Source organism: Argiope bruennichi, chromosome 3 (genome assembly GCF_947563725.1).
Source record: "Argiope bruennichi chromosome 3, qqArgBrue1.1, whole genome shotgun sequence".
In the NCBI taxonomy this organism is placed as follows: domain Eukaryota; kingdom Metazoa; phylum Arthropoda; class Arachnida; order Araneae; family Araneidae; genus Argiope; species Argiope bruennichi.
The window spans coordinates 11,483,214-11,500,669 of record NC_079153.1 but is presented as its reverse complement, the minus strand read 5'-3'; positions in this window follow the sequence as shown (position 1 = coordinate 11,500,669).

Sequence of the window (17,456 nt, the reverse complement as noted above, 5' to 3'; positions counted from 1 at the left end):
AATCGTCATTAATGGATTCGTGAATCTGATATTCATGAATTTTCTTTCTGATTTAATAAAGCATTGCCTTCATTTGAACCAAAATAGATGAAAAATTTATTTTAGGTCTTTGCTTTAATATTATGACTCAAAAGTGAATGTTTATCAATTATCTTAATAAAAGCATAGTATACCATTTTGTATAAATATTTTGAGAAATTTTGATTATTTTCACGAATTTTTTAACTCTTTTTAAGCTTTTTTAAAAAACTTTATTTTTATTCTAGCTGATTCAGATTTTATCTGTTTTAACGCAGACGATATTAAGTTTGATGTTAAATGATCTCTGCCAATCTGTAACACCTGCATCCATAAACTGAAAACTATATTCACTAATAGTTTAAAATTTTAACTATAAAAAAATTTCTATAAACTTTTAAACTATATTCACTAATAGTTTAAAATTTTTAAAGCAAGCTTAATTGTCATGTTGAATTATTCGTTAAAAAAGGCACAAAATTATATTATTCGGACGATATATTGAAATTATTTTTATTTCACATTTTTGTTTAATAAACTGTAGATTTATATTATATTTTATATTTATTAATTCAATTGACTGTGATAATATCTACTGAGATGAAATTTTTGAGGAGATTAACAATAGTTTTTGTTTTCCTTTTAGTAAAGTAATAATTTTTGTAATCATTTAAGCTTTTCATATCATTTCTATTTTAAATGTAGATGATCAAGCTGAATTTAAATTTCTGCATTATCATATTTGCTACTTCCAGTGAATATTTTAAATAAACTTTTATTTGACATCTATTCATTATATATTATTTTTCCAGTGACATTTGATGTTTTGTGTTCAGTACTATTGGCACATAATAAATGAATAAATATAACACTGATTTTGAAAGATCATATTTTAAAATTGGCTTGTTGGAGTTTACAATAAAAAAGTAGAATATTTTTATGTAATTTAAATAACCCTGAAGACTTGTCTTCCACAAAATCCAAGGGCAGAAAAGTGGCGATTTATCGCTTTTGAGGCATCAATTTTTCGCTTTTAAGGTTATTAAAAAATGATAAGGAAGTTTACTCATTTGGTGACTTATCGCCAAAAAAAACAAACAAAATTACTGCTTGGTTCGGATTCCGCCATGAGCCCTATTCTTATATCTAGCCAATTTTTGAATCGACTAAAAACCGACGTTCCCACACTCCTATGATTCCTTAGCTTGCGATTGACACGTGTAGAAAATCCCTATCAAAATCTGACAGCATATGAGACCTGGAAAAGTATTTTCCCTCTCTTTTTTAGCTTTTCCTCATTTCGCTTTCTGTCGTTCTGTGTTGTGCTCGTCGCTTCTGCTTGTTCATAAATCGTACCTTCGGGGATGGAAATAAAATACACACTACGTGTCTACTTTCTCTTCTCGGCGGCCATGCAACTGTTTCAAATATATATGTATAACTGGGAAAAAAGGTTTTGAAACTCGAAAGATTTTGAGATTAAAAAAAACCCATCGTTTTTCAAAAAATTGATGATTAACGATTAATGAATTAAATTAATTAACACAAAGAATTAATTAAAAAATAATAATTTTCTCACATGATAACTTGAAATTTTCGATAGCAGATTTCAATTTTATTTAAGATTTAATTCAATATTTATTCAAAAAAAATCTAGATCAAATGGCATAAGAAAACATTAAAATATTCTGACAGTACATTAAGGAAAAAGAAATAAATGTGTTTTCAATTAATCAGAAAGTGAATATCATCAACAATTTAAGCCTTGAAAAGTTAGATCAAATCAAAGAACACATCATAAAGATTAAAATTTTAGTATCAAAACGAATGCTTCATTGGTGATTATCGAATTTAATAATGGCTTAAATTAATTGAGAAAATTCCATCACAATTTTAACACTTGATTGCTTTTTCTAGGAGAGAAACATCAGGTAATTTCTTCACGTTGGCATTCCATGGAACGAGAATTAATTTAATTTCCACCTCACAAGAACTTAAACGTAAACACGCGATTCATATTCTACTCACATTGTAGCACAAAACCACAATGATGGCTATCTGAGGCGTTCTGTTTTCCTTTGACAAGAAACATATTTATTATCGCTAGTTAATCTTTGTTTTAGAAGCCTTTGACACTCATGAGCGTAACACTGTAAACGGATATAAACTCTATCCATTTGTCAGCACAGATGGCTCTTACATTTACCGAGTTAGAAAAAAGGCACTACTATTAAAAAAGCAACAAAATACTTTCTATTATTATTATGTCATCCCGTTTTAATTAAAAAATTAGCAACAATAAAATTAACTAAAATGAGCCACCTAAGGGGTGCATGGGTGGTCTTTGTTGAAAGGAAGGTAAATTTTCTTTCATAAAATTTAAAAATGCTTACAATATGGTAAAAAATTGTTTTAAGCATTCAAGATGTTTCGTTAGAAATTAAATATAACTAGTAAAATTTCTTTTTTAATTTTTTGATGGATATTTTAGCAAGAAAAATCGCAAAAAACATGTTTAAAAGAAATCTAACCGATTATTATAACAGGAATTTTTTGTCGATTTGAAGTGAGTCCGACTCCATTTAAAACAAATACACTAAATTTTCCAATACGAAATTGTTATACTTACACCTTTCCGGGAATAATGATTTTTATACAGAAAAATAAAAATTCTGGAATAATTGTTTTGGAAAAAAAATGAATAATTTTTGTTAAGAAAAAGTATTTTATTCCAAAAAAAATTTATATCAGAAATTTAAATTCAATATAAATTTACATAAATACATACATTTAATTCTGTATAAATATATGATGCAATTTTTGACAGAGTTTGGTTTACAAGGTAATATGCCACGCAAATGTAGAACAGCATTTTTTTAACTATAATTATTTCGAAGATTAATTTTAACTGTATCTTTGGGACTTTTATAAAATTTTATATAACAATGAGTTACATAAATAATAAGAACTATTTGACTTCGTTAGATAGCTATTCAATTATTCTGTATTCTTATATCTGGTCTTATATTCTTATATCTCATATTCAATTATGTCTGTCGAACTGTTTTCTTTTATTCTAGCTCAATTCTTATTATTACTATTTATCCTTTATTAATGAATTAGAGATATTTCTTGCTTTCGATGTTTAAGATGAATGAATAAGGCTTAGACTGTAATTTGAAACGGTAAAATCGTTTTCAAAAATGAAGCATGTCGATTTTAAGTCGACTTATTAAAAAAAAAAAAAAAAAAAACCTTGGAAATATATTACTCTAATTTTATGACATATAATGGCATCATTTTTTTTTCATTTTATTCGAATATTACTTGGTAAAAATAATTCATAAATGAGTTTGTATTAAATTATTCTATTCAATAAAGTAAGCAGATCAATCAAAACAATGAAAGAAATTAAAAAAATATATAAATAAACAAACAAGAAATTAATGTAAGTTGTTGATCAAAAGAATAATAAAAATAAAACAATAAATCGGAGCTTTAAATTTTTAGCAATTATCAATCGCACAAAATCCAATCAAATATCTACACTAATACTTAAGTTTTCACTGCGTTGTTTTACAAATTAAAATATTAGTAATTGCAAATAAACTGTTTATGAAATTTGCCTTCATTTGAAGCTTTTCAATGCACTGTTATTGATATAATTTTGAAGGAACTATTTAATAACAAATTACAATTTTCTGTAACAATATTTTTTATTAAAATAAAAATGACTTTGCCAAAATAAATAAAACTTAAAATAAAATGGCTTTGATCAAATGAATTAAATTTTAATAAATAGCAAATCATGATTTTGTAAATTACCTTTTAGTAAAATATGTTTATTAATTCCACGATTGGATTTTGTATGATATAAAATTTCACGTGTATCAAGTCAATTTTTTATATTTGAAAGAGGGGAACATAAGGCGGTTAAAAACAATTTTTAATTTTCAACCTCAAATAATAAAAGCATAATGATATGAAATAATGACCAATTAACAAAAGCAAAAACTTTTAGTTTATGCAAAAATCTAACTCTAACGAGCGGCAGTGGTCTCCTCGAAACTTTCTTGCATATTCTTTAATAGAGATGTAATCCCCCCCCCTCATAAAATTTTGAGCCTTGATTAAGTCGTGAAAGTCATGAGTACTCAGATTCTTATTTTGGGAGTTCCCGCAAGTAGGTTTTCTGTGCTTCATTCTACAGAAAGGGGGGGGGGATCGAATATGAATTTTAGACGCCTTTTTCTGGCAGAATGAAATAAAAATATCACAATTATAATTGTTATAGCAATTAATGCCTTTTTGAGTTACCTTTATAGTCATGAAATTACAGATTGATGGCCTTTTGAATGATTTAATTCGAAATTTGTAAAGAGTTTACAATTTTCATGTTAAAACTGTGTGCCTATTTAATTTATCCAAGTATTTATGTTTTTGAGCTATCGCATTTAAAAGCATTCATATATATATATATATATATATATATATATATATATATATATATATAATTCCAAAAATGCGTTTTTCGGTCTCAGGGTAAATCTGAAAAACATGATTCAACAAAATCTCCAGTTCGAAGCATTTGGCACTTACAATACTTTCTCTTTGTATATTTCGAAAAACGGGAAGAAGAAAAAAAGAACTAATAACCTTGAGTCTCAATTCCATATTCGTTTGATTTACATAATTTAATGTCCGTCAAAATATTTTTATGCCAAATGAATTTGCTGCACTTCTGCAAGTCATTTTTTTTTGTTTCATTATTGTTCCTTTAAAAGGGTATTTCTGTAAAACGTGCTTCACCGCAAGCGTTTGATTGTCACAGTGAAATAAAGATATAAACTTCGCAATACTTAATAGAGAAATTTAAATTCAATGTATTGTTTAACGTTTTACAATAATTAATGCCATCTTTATCATTAGAAAACTAATCAACTTTCATTTAAATATTTAAATGAATCAGTAATCCAGTTTTTATAAACAACTTTTGAAAAGCTTTCCGCATTTTTTTTCCCCCTGTTTCGACAGGCGACCTTCAGATAGTTTATATGCTGTTAACGTAAACATGACGAAAAAGATCTGGAATTTATACCACAGACCTTGTCGACGTAACCAAGTTTGAGGATACATTTTTACTTAAATGGTCACAATGTCAAAATTAGCAAAAGTTGTATCAAGAATTAGTAAATGACAAATAATCTTGCTGTTTTGGATAAAATATAAAATATTTTCCTCTTTACAGCATAAAATAAAACAATTTGTTTTCTATATTTCCATAAAAATATGATCTGATATTAAAATGAACTTTAGCATGATTTTTCAAGTAATTTGTAATATAATTTTTTAATAGAAAACATGCGGTTTGCTTTAGTTTATTGACACCATCTGAGTTTCATAATTTAAGAATCGAGGACTCTCGAGAAATCGTGAACTCACCGTAAAGGATATATCATCTTCTTAGATTTGGTGAAGGTTAAATCCATCGGGGCCCAAATGTTTCCCTCTGTTGTGGTGTAGAGATTTGGAGAGAGTATTCTTGCTCAGGAGATGTCTTCATCATTTGGTGGTCATTCTAGATTTGTCCCAATACGCACCTCATATTTCTTCGAAACGAATTTAATTAAATTATGAAAGAAACTCATTCCGTTTAATACTGTCGGCAAAACTATTATGTATGCATCCGTAGCCAAATATAATAGATGCGCTGTTGAGTAATTTAATAAAACTAGTGAAATAAAAATTAAATAATGAATAATATCCTTTTGATAAAAGGTTGGTGCGTTTAAAGAGGTAAATTGTTCTTCATAAACATAAAAATGCGATATTAAAAAATATATTTTTGTTAGTTTTTTTATGCAAAACTTAATATTAACCATAAGTCATTATAACTTTTGAAATATTCTTTAAGTAATTTTCTGGGGAAATCGACTTAATGATTAAATTATATAAAGATAAGATTAAGAGCATAGTATTTTTTTAAACTTGTATTCTTTCTGTAAAACGTAAGATAAAAAAGAAATTATTAAAAACAAATGCAATATTTCTGTAATATTATGCTTAATATTGTCAATGAAATTAATAGTTACAGTATAAGAAAGGAATTAATCACCTTAGATATATAATATATATAAAAAACGATTTAAAACATTTTTTTTTTACTTATTTCATTTGTTAAAATCAAGTTTTAAGCATTATCCTTATTGCATGCTTGAATTCATCCCTACTACTTTTTTTTCACAGAGAAGTAAAACCGACAAACTGCCCCTCCCCCTCCAAAAATATCAACACATGAATTATTAGCCTTTTCTCGAAACTTCATTCCTTTTGCTTTAATGAAAAGATAAGTGAATCAGATAAAATATCACTGCAATGTAAAAGCAAATGAAATCCTCTAGTCACGATTTATTATAACAAGCGTCTTGTACATTTTTCAAAATTTTTGCCACCAAAGAGCGCCCCGACAATTTATCACGCCGTTGGGAAGGGGATACATCCACCCTCAAGTCAACCTGCCCACGTGAGAGGATTCTCTAAACCGTTCCTTTTAGCAGCTTCGAATTCGAAACCCTTCTGTTCCCTCCTTGCCATTCGTTTTCCCGCCCGCACGGAATTCTACTGTGACCTTCTACGACTGCAAGGTCAAACACTTTCTGCGCCAGCGGGAATTATGCAATTGTGTTAGCAGTGGCAATTTTTCTTGCTGTAATGGAAGAATGGGACTTTCTCCTTCTTTTATTATTCTTTTTAATATTTTTGCCGGTTCCACAGGTGTTTTCTTTCGATCGATAACATGTATTTTGAACTTAATTTGGTTTTTATGTGACAGTTTTTCTCACGTTAAACGGAGAATTTATGATGGGAAAGTAATATTTTTTTCTTTAAAAACTATTCTGCTCGAAGGAGGCTTCAGCGAAGTGTGAATAAAAAATAAAAGAACGGAGATAGTGGTTGTTGCCATCTTTTTTCCTTTTTTTTAATAAAAAAGTTATGCAGTGTCAGATAAGAATATCGTCAAAATTCTATATGAAGGAATATTGTAATTTTTAGAAAGAATTTAAACTCATCCGTATATTCCTTAACAAATAGCATATGATTCTCAAATGGATCCTTTTATACCCGTACTTTGTAATATCTAGTCACAACTTTTATTCAAAATAATTTTATTAAATACTAGCCGCCTTTGGCGACCAGCCGGTTCGCCAATCTTAATGTTCGTTAAAATTTTCATCATTAAATATTTTATGCAATTCCTACTTTAATAGCTTCTTCATCAAAATGTTTTAAAACTTCAAATTTTGATAGTCATATAATTCACTCATAATATTATAAACGCCTTCAGTCATAACGTAATATGTATCTCTCTCATTTTTTGTTGGCTCCCATAGAATTTATACTTTAAATTAAAGTGAAAAGGATTAATCTGCAATTAATATAATAATATTTTTTACTGAAACAAAGTATTTTTTTTTTGTAATATGATTATTGAAAACAGTCACTGAGTGTTTAAACTTTATGGGCACTAAAGAATATCTTTCTTAATTTATGTAATATTTCAAAAATTTGTCAACAAAATTTTCTCAGATTCATCATGACCAGATTGATTAATGAACAATGTTTAATTTTAAATGCATCAAACACTAAAAAAAATAAAAAAAAATAAATAAATAAAACGAATCGTTTAAAGTAATCGTTTGAAAACAGGTTAAAAAAAACTACTTAAAATACGATGGTCTTAAAACTATAAGCATGCACAAAAAATATATAACTAACATAAATATACTTTAATTACAAAAGCATGCAACTAATCAAAAAATAATTTAAATTGTCCGTTGATATTGGTTGTCATGTCAACAATCAGAACACAATGCGCATGCGTGAATTTACAACGCTAGTTACGGTAACGCAAATGCGTGAGTTTTCTAAGCCAGTTGGGGTAACGCTATGCGGATTAGAAATTTTTAATTTCCTTTATTCTGTTTTATTTTAATTCAAAAGTATTTCAGAATTAATCTGAAAGATCGATTCATTAACAATGTTTAATTTTAAATGCATCAAACATTACGAAAATAAACAGAATCCTTTGAAATAATCAGCCGAAAAATCTTAAGCCTAACCTCATTACTGTTGGAAAAAAAAACCGAACTCTTACTCATTTGGGGGTAGGGAAAATGAATAATTTTTTGGCGGGAAAGTTAGTTTTTAATTAATAATTAAAATTCTAATTAAAAGTTCAAAACAAAGGGACCCCAGGTGCACATTCACGACCTCTAAGGTATACATGTACCAAATTTGGTAGCTGTAGGTCAAATGGTCTTTTCTGTGGAGCGCCAACACACACACACACACACATTGAACTTTATATATAAGTATAGATTTGAAACAGATTTCATATCTATTAAAATACAGTGCTATAAACAGGGATATCCCGATTATATAAACTGTATTATTTGATCAATGATTTCTCCCTTACTGTTTTTAAAATGACAATAGATGATTATTGATATGCAGTGACAGATTTTCAGCTAGACAATTAGAAGACTGAGAAGAGGCTGTTATAAGCCAATTAAAGAAGTTTATTTTTCTAGTTGTCAAATAAATAAGTTTGTAAAAAATACCAACTCTATGAAATATAAATGATTAAACTAACATTAATGCTTTATCGCTATAAATAGGCAGACTTTTATATATTTCACTATGTTTATTTTGTTATTGAAATATTTAGGAATACCAAAAAATCTGTTTTAATCATATTATGTACAAGCTTGGACACCATGCAGTTTAAATTCTCAATAGATATATAAAAAATATTTTTCCCAAAGCCAATAAAATAAAAAATTAAGCTAAAATAAAACATTAATATGTTAAGAAAAACTCTGAAATAAATGGAACGGATTATTAAAAGAAGAGATTCATAATGTGCAATGTCTCGTACTATAAAATACCTATAATTGTCACTGATAATTTATCTGTTTTTCAGATGGCATGAAGCTCAAATTTAAGATTATTCATTGAGGTCTGTCATTTAGATTATTATATATAGTATCTATGAACTTTATAGCTTTTTGAGCATCTCTAAATAGATTAGAATAGCATTTGACGGTTTTCAAACCCGGTTTTTTAAAGTAAATTTTACGCATTCGAAAACCGGTTTTTAAATTAAGAAAAACAGTTTTAAGAATTTATATTATTATGTAAAAATTAATTTTGAACTTATTTGATTTGCTATTCATTCTATGCAACGGGCAGCAAACACATTTTTTCAACGTTGCAAGTTGCGTTAGCCAGTGCTTGTGCATTTCACAGTTGCGCCTCGAATTCGTCAATTTATGTTTTCCATGAACCTTCCTTTTCACTTTTTTCTTCTAGGTGAAACAAAAGTTTGATAAAGTTCATCTCTTGCTTCTCGTCGGATGTTTTATTTATCGGTATGAAGTCGGTGCTAATAGAAACGTCAGCAATTTGACTGGCTCGTTTCGAAGAACGTGTGAAAGGAATAAATAATTCCCCGTTTTCTGCTTCCTGATCACAGTATTTAATGATATCATACAAAATTTTCTTCGTACCACTCCTGAAAGTTTTTTTACTACATCACTTGAACTAGCCATATCAATACGAAATATTCAATTAAAATAAAATTGGAATTTTAAATAAAACACAGGGAGTTAAAATATTCCATATTTTCTTTAGCAACGTGTTAACATAAATTATGTCTTTAGCAAGCATCGCTAGCAATTTTTTTTTCAAAATTCCTAGAAAATGTGTAGATTAGATTATTTTAAATTGCATTAATATTAATAGTTAAAATAATAAAATTGTAAAATAAACGTCGAAAATATTTATTCAATAACTTTAATTTCATTTTTATTTTTTCATTTTTCATTTTCATTTTTAGATAAAAATGTGTAAGTCGGAAGTTTGGGATAATTTCAAAAAGTTCGAGATATACAAGGCAATCTGAAATCATTCTAATAAAATGTTGAGCTGCAAAGGATCATCTACGAGCAATCTACATAATCATTTGAAAGCAGTTCATAAAATAATTTTCGGAAATAATATAATTGTTTAGTTTCTTGAAGACCCTGAAGAAAAACTTACAAATCCAAAGACACTGAAAGCTGAATATTCATTATTTGAACAAACGAAAAAAAGAACAAAAAACTTAGATTTGTAATTTGATGCCAAACTCAGTGACTAGTGAACGAGTATTTTCAATTTCAGGCAATATTGTGTCCAAAATAAGAATGAGACGTAGCCACCTTTCAGTGAATATTTTATGTTTTTTTAAAATCCTATTTTCTTAGGAGAAATTAAAATTGGTGAAAATAAAATAAATATTACTTGAAATTTTTGCTTGAGTTTTCGTTATTTTGTGTAAGTAATATGTATATGTAATCTTTACTTTTGTTTTTTTATATTTTGACTTTGATATTGATTTCGTTTTTTGTTATTTTATATAAATTAAAATAAAATTAAAAAAAAATAGAATAGGGAAAAATATTTTAATTTTCCCTATTCAATTTTTTTTGGACAAAAATTCGAAAACCGGCTAAAACCGGTTTTTTTAAAATATTGAATTCGAAAATCGGTTTTTCAAAAAGTCGGTTTTTGTATAAACCCTAAATAGCATCCTTTCTGTGCTTCGCAACTATTGTTGATAATAGTTCTCATTATTTCACTCCAATTCAGATGATGAAGAAATTACTTCAACAGATATTCTCTTTTTCTAATTTCGAAATCATACCAATGTGAAGATACGTGAAATAAAACCAAGTTTAACAGTTCGATATTCTTTGTATGTCGAATCTTCTGTGAAATCCAAATTCAAAAGAGCATTTTCTAATCACAAAGCATATTTATACAAATTATTTATTAAATAATTTATTAATTATTAAAACATATTAATTATTTATCAAGATTATTTACATCAATAAGGATTCAAGCATTTGATACTTTTTGTTATACATATCTCACAATTTCTCTACTTTGATTAACAACAGACACAAAGTCAAACGATTTTACTCTTGAGACCTTACATATAACTAAATGTCTTGATTAAAAATAGTATTGCTCATTATGAGGTAAATATTTTCAAAAGTCTGTTTTTGTGCTATATTTATTGTTTCATTATACATTAAAAGAACTGGAAACTGCTTTCATTTGGAATTTAATAATTGCTATTCGAAGAAAATAACAATATTTGTAGTGTGATATATATTTTACTATTTTCAAAAACCAATGTGTTTTGCTTCTATAATATTACGCTTCAATTTCGCTAAGTAGCAAGGCTTTATGCGAGTTCCATTTCGCAAACCTTTGATGGAAGCGAAATTTTGCAATTACATTATAATGCAGAATGGCTTAAAATTCAATTTATAATCGAAAATGCGCAATTTAAACTAATTTTGTTCAAACTACCCAAAAGAATTTACTGTCTCAAACGATGTTGAGAAGTCATTTGAGATATAGACTCGTTCTTATACCGCTTTGCTTCAATGTCTCAAAATTTCCGTCAATTCAAACATGCAAACAATCCAAATGGCGATTAACAAATTCGGAACGATTTTGCGTATAAATAAGAGTTTGGTATAGCGTTCCAATCAGTCATAAAAATAGAACTTCCTCTTTTTTCACTACTTACATCAACAAAAAATAAAAATACTTTTAATTCGCCTAGAAAACAGTTAGTTAAAAAATCAATGAGTGAAGAAATTTTATCCTTTTTTTTTAAACCAGAGAGAAATGTTCGAATAATCATTTCAAATAAATTGAAAATAAATAACTGAATTAGAATGTCTGATGCAAACATTGTAGCTTCGATTTTTAAAATATATCAGTAAAGGCGACTTCAAGTTTAAATCGTCTCAAAATTCAATAAATTCTATTAGAGAAACATTAAAACTTTTTTTTAAGAGGGGCAATTATTTATTCTTTTGGATAGCGTCATTTTTTCTACAAGGATTAGAAGTCATCAATTGACAAATATGTGTGCATAAATCCTCCAAAATAACAAAACATATTAAATAATAAGTTTATTATATTACATTTTAAAATTCGTTGTGTATTGTGTTATCATTACGATTACTTGTGTGCCAAATTTCATGGCCATAAATAAAGAAATTTGTCTAGATGCCGTAGTACGCATACAAACACCGCCTTTTATAATTAGTTTTAATGAGAAGTGAATGAGTAATCTTTTCAAATTTTTTGTTCAGTTTGTCAGATATGTTAAAAATAGCTAATAGATGCAGATTACATGCTCATCTATTGCATATTGCAGAGTGTTCATTTTTTTCTAAAACGTTGATACCGAATTTTTTGAATAGAATATTTCCTCTTCCTGTACAAGAAATTATGGAACTTTGTTTTATAAAATTATTTTTGATGCCTCTTGAAAACTTTTGATTTCATAATTCAGAAACCTTACAATATTTTTATTCCACAAGTGACATGTTTATGTCGATATATCTTAGAATGTGGCAAACATCACTTCTAATATTTTCATTCTTTCATCATTACAATCCATTTGAAGGTAGTTATCATCTAAAGATGTTAATTTCTGTAAATATATAAACTTTTCTGAATTGATTGAAGAGTAATTGGAAATATCACCTAAACATCCTTCAAACGTTTGTGACTATTAACAAAATAAATTTTAAAAATCGAGAGATGTAATCTAATGCTTGTCAGAATTCTGACCTTGAATCTTAATGAAATGTATTAACTTTTTTTTTTCAGTGCTGTCATCAAGATTAAAAAGTAATTAGCTTTTGAAATGTTTATTTGAAAATGATTAATGCAAAGTTTATTTTAGATTTTGGTTATTCAAAGGTTTTTTCAATACAATAAAACAGTCAATAAGTCTGTACCCTTATTCTTTTGATAATTTACATCGCAGAGATGTTACAAAATAGAAGGGTTGTTTTAGTTTGATATTGCTAATATTTTTAGAAACATCCATCAATCTGAAGATTTCATAATCGTTCGAATTCAAAGCAAATGCTTAATAAAAAAAGTACACATAAATATTCGATTCTCATTGTAATCTGCATACAATGGAATTGAAACATTCTCTTTGTTACTAAAGAATGGACGAACAATCTTATTTTTGCTTTATTTTTAATTAATTAATAATATTAATACTAAATCATAAATTATCATGAATCTTAGATTACGTTTTCTCTTACAGAACACGAACTGAAATTATTTTTGGAAAAAGGCTTCTTTTGTATTTCTAATTATACAATAGTATTGTTTAAACAAGTATTCATTCCTTTATTATATTATAAAAATAAAACTTTTGTAATGTTTTGTAACAAGCTAGATCTCGAATACAGTACTCAAGAAATTTTCCTTGAGCTCAGAACCCCCTAAAAAGTGTCTTTCATTTTTTATATCAAAATTGTAAGATATGCTAAATTGATATGTACTAAATTTTCTGACTTTTAGCGGTATCAAATAGCAATATTTAGTGCTTATTTAGTTTATTTAAATTAGAATAAATTTATTTCAAAATGAGTGACTCGAGAAGATTATTTTGTGGACACACGTTAATTCTTAACTTCGTTCAACTGAAGCGGAATTAAAACTGATATAATTAAAAATATATTCCAAGAAATGTTTTTTAAAAATAATCTATATGTTTGAATAAAAGGTTTATTAAAATAGAATTAAAGTAAAGCATTAAATCATTTCCTTTAGGTCAGAATATTTTCTTCAACCACCTGTGTTTTGCGTTTACATTTAGAATACAACCTTATTATCCGTTAATGTAGTGCTTTGAACTTTTCAATGTGCACCCATTGGATGGATTTTTCCGTAACAATATCATAACTTCAGAATTACTCAGTTGTAGAATTAATAGAATAGAAGACAAATCATTAGTTGCTGATTTCAACAAGGAAAAAAGAATGGAAAAAATTATTCTGCCTTCCTTTAAAACTCCATTGACAAATTCGAACTAATTTTATTTGTCAAGCATTGTTGGAAAACATCCAATAAACTTAATTCAATGAATAATGTTGGCTAATATTCGATACATCAACGTCTCGGGCAGCAATTAACATTTTTCCAGATTTAATGCCTTTCTAAATGCATATATATCACATAATTTAAGAATTATGTAACAAATAAAATGCGCGCTTGAGTTATGCAATAAAAGAATGATTTTTTTCATTTCTATGATAATTTTTAATGAACTATTGCTTTGAATAATTTGTACTATTATATTAGTAATATCCTTAAAAATTGTATTACGCATTCATTATTAGTAATAGATTTGAAACTTCCAAAACAGTTTTATTATAACTTTAATAAGTCTTTTTATTTATACGCCTTTATATGCAATCTCTTGGATGATATGCGTACGGTGTTTTATTGTATTTTATGAATGTCGATATTTTGGTCAAAATACTGATCTATATCAAAACAAGAGACTGAAATAGTCATTTGAGATCTAATTTTAAAATATCTTCTTTCTTTTTTTAATAATTAGTTTTCATTTATTTAGGGAATAATTCCTTATATTAACCGTTTGCCCTTGGATGTCTCCTCTCAGGTACCATTAAAAAACTGTGCACTGTTTTGAAGTGTTAATGAATTTATTTTTTTAAATTTTGATTGTTAAAATACCTATACAGTGATAAGAAAATTTGAGTTAATTTTTCAGTGAAATTCATCTTAAAATAATTGTATTTATATTTATATTTCGAATCAATAAATAAATTCTTGTATTAACAAATAATTATGCATTAATTACTTTTCCGAGTGCAAAAGCTTAATTATTTACTTTCGGAGTTTGCGCGACGATGGATAACATAATTGAAGGTCACTTCTTTTACTCGTCAGGTTTCCCAAAATTTTTACTAGAATATTAAAGGGAGAAATTTTAATGTTTACGTTTTCCAAACTTTGAACAAACAACTTTCCAAATCTAAATTTAAAAATTTCAATTTAAACCTCTTAATTTCTAAGGTTCTAATCTATTAACCAAATGCATTTACTTCAATTAGAAATGGTTGAGTACTTGAGAAAAAAAAAGAGACTATACTGTGCGAAAGAGTAAATAATTTCTACAGTCCACATTCAGCAATGAACGCGTTTAAAAGAACTGGCTATGGTTGGCTGCGAAAAAAACTGTTTAACGGAACTAGATCCCTAAAAAAAATTTAAACACACACAGAGCGTCACGATGAGAATAAAATCGCGCTAAGTGGCAAAAAAAGTATTTTAAAAACAATGAAAACACCAGAAATGCCTCTGTTGCTTTTCGAAGAATTTAAGCAATTATACATCGGATTAAATATAGTTTGTAAATTTGCAGATTTCCCTTTTAATGAATTCTCCATCAGCTGCGAATTCAGGTATTTGGAGTACATAGACACTGTGCATTATGATACCCGCCTTTTAAAAAAATGAATGATTTAGTTTCCATTTCTACATATTTTTGTAACATATTAAGAAAACGTTTTAAGTTAAAATTTTACGTTTTATTAAATTGTAAATATACGTTTGTTTTTGTTAATAAAATAATTTAATTTCTAATAAAACTAATTCAATAGTCTTATTTATCTATTATCATTCCGAGATCTATGCAGGCGTCCTTGTATATACGCAATACTATTGAAGCAAATGTTGGTTTTGTCTAAATATTCTTATTAATAAATGAAAATAATGAGACATATACGAATTTAACCAATTTTATTCGATAAAGTATTATTATTATTTTAAAATTTTACCATTCATAAAATTTGCACTTTATTACAAATATTATTTATTTGACACCAACAAAAATAAAGTTTTTAACTGACCTGCTTGCGGACCTCTCTTGAACTGTGGGCCCTAGGCAACTAGTCGAATATCCAACAGCCTGTCTAGTTGGATATCTGCCATTTCTGACCATCTTGAAACATTCCTGGCCTATCAAAGGGTTTCAGTGGATGCATGTAAGAAAAAATAACAATGTGCTCCCTGTTTCACTTTTTTTTAAAAAAAATTCTTTCTTTTTTTTTGCATCAAGAAAATGCGATAAGATAGATGTTATATTTTGCGATAAGACTTTCCGAAAGAAATTGGATGTGAAAAATATCTTCAGATTTATAAAAGATTTGTAGCTGGGAAGCCCTGGTTCAGCTTCAATACGGGACACTTAAATATTAAGAATGGAACGTGTTCCAGTGAAACTGGAAATGTTTCGAAAAGTGGAATTATCCGAGTTTTATCATTGTCATTAAAAATAAGACGAGTCTAATGACTTAAATTAACAATATTCAAAAGAATGACTACGCATTGATGAGATTATTCTCTGTAAGAGGCGAATAAAATTTTGTGTACAGTAAAAAAAGAAATCTTCAAAAATTATTTTTTTCTAAAATTAATATGCAATTTTTCCTAGATAAAGAAAAAATATTTAAATTGTCAAACGATTCAACGAAGATTCTCCACTTTTCAGATCATTCTAAGCCTGAAAAATAAACGTTTTAGAATATTGTATGTTGGTCTGATATTTCAAAACCATAAATGGATAGAATTTAATGTATGATCTTTACACCCAAACTATTCGTTTCTTTGAAATTTAAATCAAATTCACCCATGTAGAGTCTGTTTGTGTTTTTATAAAACAAACAGACAAAAGGAAATTGATAATTTACAAAAGGAAATTAATAAGGAATATTTCTCGAATAATGATCCAAAATTTAAAAGATCCTTGATTTTAATATGAATAAGCTTGAGTGTAACAGCTTTTATATATTCAACACGAGTACTAAATTAAATTATTCTAAAAAAAACTCAATACTTTGAGATCCCCAGAGTTTCTTATTTAATAACTCGACTCTTATTATAGTACCTTTCTTGTTTTATTTTCTGTTCAAAAGATGATTTACATATTCAGCTCAATTTTGTTATTACATAAGAGTGTAACAAATGATTGATCATCGTAAGTTAATATAGAAATACCAAGCCTCTATGAATTCTAGACATAAAGATAAACGTGGGAGGTTGCACGTATTTAAACGAGATTACATTATCAAATTTCTATTTCTTGTTATCGTTGCGTCCATTACATTACGCTATGGCTTCAACAGATCTCACTGTGACGTTAAGATCTTGACCATGACCTTCACCTTGACCATCAAGCGAGAAACGAAAGCCAACGTTTCCGTCCTTAACGTAGGAGGGTAAAAAGTTTTAGCATGAAAATTAAATTTCTAAAATTAAGTTAATGATGCAAGCAGATGTTTTCAAAACATGTAATGCTTTTTCAATTGGGAAATAAAAGCATGAAAAAGCGACCCACTTCAAAGACGTTTCAAAATAGCTGGCAATCGCATGCATAACAAATAATAACTAATTAAAAAATATGAATTTAATGGAATTAGTCAGTCAACAACAGATTAGTAGGTGTGCAAAATAAACAGGGGCATTTACAAAAGACT